Genomic DNA, 5,467 nt, shown 5'->3' on the forward strand with positions numbered 1-5,467 from the left:
CCGATCAACCCGAGACGGAGTATGAGTATAAGCATGAACCATAACCACTTTCTTTATAAAAACCACCCAAAATATATATTCCTCATATATAGGAAGATTATTTGTATTCGGATATTATAAATCCAAAACTACGATACCCTGTATATAAAGGGGATATGTTCAAACTTCTTTCCAAAAAAATGATAGTTTCTTTGCGAGAATAAACACAAAATAGATAGATTAGGCAAATACTCATACTTTGGAATTCGAAGGTCAACTGTATAGAATGGATCCTCAAAAACTGTTTAGTAAGGATCCTTAATACTGGGGTGCCTAACACCTTCCCCAGGGGATCATCAGAACCCTTACCTAGAACTCTCGATTACGAAGATTTTTTCATGGTATTTTAATAAACCCTTCAAAACTGATTTTTCTAATTTCCTAAAAATTAGGTGGCGACACTTTTAAAACAAAGTCTGAAAGAGCACCAACGAGTTCGTAGTAGCCTTTTATGCCCTAACCAGCGTAAAAGTGAACCGCGACAATGCTGTGGGTGTTGTGTCTTCTAAGGCTCGATCTTTAGGAGAGTCTAATGAGAAGAGGCCATGTCATCATGGTGGTTATAGTGGTTCTAGCTACAGGGGTGGGGGACAGTTATCCAGGCCTTATCAGTCAGCCCCTAGCCACCCTGTACAGTCAGAGTTATAAGATTTTCCAGGTGGTCCTTCTAGACCAAGTGGTTATGGAGCTGGACAATCCCATGGTTGTTCTTACTCCCGTCCAGCTGACCGTGGTGGTCCCTCTAGTCCATCGGCTTCCGTGTATCAGCCTCCAACCCCCAAATCTTGCTATGTTTGTGGTGACTCTATCCACTTGATGAGAGATTATTGATACGCTCAAATTACACCTATTAATGATGTGGACGATGTCAAATATAGTAACCCAACGAGGTTGGGGTAGAATCCCAAAGGGAATTTGGTGTGAAAAAGTTACTAAAGTCGTATAGTACTTTCTTGCGGTCTAGTTTCATATTCCGTTGAGTTTGTAGAAGATTGGTTGTTTATGACTAATTGCTAACTAGTAGCTTTGGATTGTAATATAGGGTAAAAGAAACCAAGGTTGTGTCCTCCTTTAGATAAAGTGTATGCTATGGTGATTGATCATGATATACTTCTAATAGATCGTTATAAGAATGCACTTAACCTCTAATTGAATCCCTAATGTTTCCCAACAGTTAAAGATTATTTCTCTTTATGATTTTACCAAATATAAAAGAGTGTATATGAAGAACGGTTAATTTGCGCCTAGTAAATTCCTCTTATTCCTAAGTGAATTTATTAAAAAAGGGTTAAAGCTTTGAGTTCTTGTTATTTATTCCTACCAAACCTTACTCACTTTCCTAAGTTAAGCAAAGTTTATGGCTTTAATCATTGTTTCCAATCATCAATTGTGAATGAATAATGAAGAATACACAAACCCTAACAATCCGTTATGCATATATCAATCCCAATTCCCAATCACAAAACACCCATCCTATGGTTCACAACCTTAGTAGAGAAATTAGCTACTCATAGTGGAAGAAGAACAAGAAGAGACAATAAAAATCATAATGCTTACTTTTGATTGATTGGAATTGAAAGAAAGTAATTGCAATTTTTTGTTCTCCAAAAAGCTTAAAAAAACTATAAGTATCCAATGCTAGGGAATAATAGTTTAAAACAGACAACTGGTAATAAATAAAACCCTATAATGAACATTGTATAAGGTCCCAAAAACATAAAATTACATAATTGCAAAAAAGTCCCTGACGGCATTAATTACGGTCCGTATAAAAAAATACGGACCGTATAAAGTTTATACGGTCAGCAGACTTCAAATCTTTAGTCAAAATCACGATCATATTATACGGCCCGTATAATCTTATTTGGCCCGTGAAACTTGGTATAACTTCATCTTCAAACTTGACTTTCTGCCTTAGTAAATTCCACTAAATAAGATTTGGATTACGGCCCGTATAACAAGATACGGTCCGTAGAAGTTGCCCCTAAATAAGCATCCTTCACTTCAACACTCTGCTTCACTTTCTCCTTAAACACGATCAGAAATACGGCCCGTATAAAGATATACGGCCCCTAAAACTTCACATAGTGCCAACTTATGCAACCTTTTGTGTTTTGGTCCTTTAACTCCTTGATTTACCTGAAACACAACAACGCACATCAAAATGACACATACTTCCTTAAAAAATAGTAAAACTTCTCATAAAAAAGATATCGAATGTGCCATAATTTCATGGCACATCAACACCCTGTTACACCTCAGAAAAATTCCACGTTGATGCATAGTGAATAGACTAACGAAGGACACAGAGTGTTCGATATTTCAATAAGTAAGAGATAGCATTTGATGACCCTAATTGAGATTTCAAATACATTCGACGTAAGAGAAGAAAGTCTGCCAAGGAAGGCAAGGTATACGCTAAGCATCGGAAGAGATTTAAGAGTAACAAGTTAATGATGATTTAATATTGTCTTGGAGAAAAGTTATAACTTCCCTTAGATCGTTAATGAGGTTCTAAACAAGTGTTAAGAAGGTTCCATGAGGATTGAAGATCAAATGAACGACGGAGATCATTTCGAGAAAAATGGGTTATACGACCGACTTATACGGTCCGTAAAAGGCTATACAGTCCGTATAAGGGTCTGTATAACACCTAGCAGATATGGTGTCTGCCCTGTGGTTAACCACGACCGCTTATAGGGGCCGTACAATGTTATACGGACCGTATAAGTGTCCGTGGAAGTTTCGACGGGCTAATTTTTTATTTTTGTATAAATAGATGCCTTGGGTTCTTTTACTTCATTTTTCATCTTCTACAAGTATTGAGAGCTCAAAACCCTTCTCTAAGCATATTCCATTCAAGTCCAAGAGAACACAAAGATCAAAGACTAGAATCAAGTGTTCATGTGTTAGAAAGCTTCCAAGGTTAGAGGACTACAAGAAATTCCATTGGAGGTGAACTAGGATTTTGGTTCAAGTGAAGTATTTCCACTCAAGGTTCATTCCTACACCTAATTTTATGGTATTTCCATGTTGTTTAAGGTATTGAGACATTGAAAGACTTGGATTGTAGAAGAATATAGAAAATGGGTCTTGAATGTGAAAATAGTGATATTTGTGAGTAGTGGCTTGGGTTGAGTCATGATTCTTGATATGTTGTGATTATGATTATGTTATAAATTACATTGAGACCATGGGATAGACATTGTATATGAGTGAACGTAATAGTGTGCTATGACCATGGATATGGATGGTTGGAAGTGAATTGAGAAGTAAGGATAATGTAGGTGAATAAAGACCATTGTTATGATATTGTGAATGTCATTATTGAAGTTTGGGAGTTGATATATGATATGGAGGAAGTCGTATAAAGAAAGGAGATGCTGTCCAATTTTCTCTAGCTTTAGTCATGTATGCTAAGCTATCGATTTTCTAATGATAGTATAACTCTAATGAAGGTAGAAATGTGAGCATTGAATGAGAACGTGCAAGTGATAGAATAGTTGAACGGAAAGGTATGTAAGGCTAACCCTTCTTTCATAAGGCATGGTTCCTTGGCCAAATATCTATTCTTCTATGAGCCTACGATGTCCTCCAAATGATTCTATTTTTAAAAGCTACTAAGTTCATGATTCTCGATATGTTACGATTGTACTAAATTCCTCATATGATGAGTAATCCTTCTAGGGATAGATGTAATGAACGACGATAGTAATGATGCTAAAGATGCTTATGAGCTTTTATGTATATGTGTCTATGTATGGCTATTATGAAACCCCCGAGCTTATATGGCCGGGTGTGTATATATATATATATATATATATATATATATATATATATATATATATATATATATATAGCGCGCACCACCGCACTTGGTACGGATAACCCCGAGCCTTGGTAGGCTGTGTATGTATGACCCCGAGCCTCGGTAGGGGGTATGTGAAACACCGAACCTTCATGGTCGGGTATGCTATGTAAATGCTATGTATATGATATGAATATGAATACGAATATGCTATGAATACGGAAATGCTATGAATATGAATATGTAAATGAATACGAGTATGAATGGAAATATGACTGCGAATACGAATATGGCTATGGAATGTAAACGAGTTCGTATACGGATATGGATGTATGTACACAATCACGCATTAGAAATGGGAAGTCCTTAGGAAAACCAAGTGTTTATGACGATGATACTACTATCTCTCGTCCTATGCTATTTCTTATGTTGTCTATCATGCTTTTATAATGATGTTGCTCATGCTTTACATACTCGACATTCTTCGTACGATGTCCTTTTATTTGTGGACGCCGCGTCAAGTGCCCGCAGTGGCCGTGGAGACGTGCTCGATCCATAGCTTTATTACTCCGGACTACATAGCGAAAGCACCATTTCATTCGAGTGCTGTACCTTTGGTATTTATCTTTTGTGTAGATATTTATGGGTATGGCGGGGTCCTGTCCCGCCTATATGATATGACATACTCTCCTTAGAGGCTCGTAGACCTGTGTATATGGTTTGATGTGTTTGGCCTTGTCGGCCTATATTTCGGATATCATTTTGTTAGCCTCGTCGACTTATGTACATTGATATGGGCATAATTGCTAATGATGATATAAATGTATTGTTGCCCAATGGGATTAGTATGATTGATGGATGGAAAGTATGATTTAGCTATGTGGCTCACCTAGATGTAAATGTGAAAGTATGATAAGAGGTGCCCAGGTGGGTTAGCACCGGGTGCCCGTCGCGGCCCCTCCAACTGGTCGTGACAAAAGTGGTATTGAAAGCTTCCTGTCTCTAGGATATGTCTACGAGCCGTGTCCGCAGAGTCTTGGTTATGGGTGTGTTGCGCACCACACTTATAAACAATAGGCTGCGGGCATTTTAGGAATGAATGACCTTCTTTCTTCATAAGATCGTGCAATAGAGCTATGAACTAAGAACTTCTTTTTCCTTAACCGTGTGTTATGTATTTCAGAGATGCCTGTAAAGAGAAAGGCTACGGTAGCCCAAAAGGGCAAGACAAGGCGTGCGGCGAAAGAGCACCGCCCAACAACAGAGGAAAGCGAGTCCCGTAACGCGCTCAATCTCGCTCCTCTCATTCGGCCTATTTCTAAGGAGCGTGAGGGAGCCTCGCCCCCCCCAAAGACCTCCGGCTCCTCCACCGGGATGCTTCTGTGCCAAGATGTAAAAGAGGCCATTTATTTGCTTACTCAATCGGTTGTCGCCCGCACTCGGCGGCAAAGTACGGGCAAGGTGATAGGTCATAGGTGCAAGGGCCCGTGATTTTATTAGCTTGAACCCTCCAAAATCCTTTGGATCAAAGTCGGATGAGGACCCTCGGATCCTTTATTGATGGTATGTTGAGGACACTTCGGTCGATACACATGCTTCGGACACCGAATCGGCGGAGTT

Source organism: Lycium ferocissimum, chromosome 9 (genome assembly GCF_029784015.1).
Source record: "Lycium ferocissimum isolate CSIRO_LF1 chromosome 9, AGI_CSIRO_Lferr_CH_V1, whole genome shotgun sequence".
Lineage (NCBI taxonomy): Eukaryota > Viridiplantae > Streptophyta > Magnoliopsida > Solanales > Solanaceae > Lycium > Lycium ferocissimum.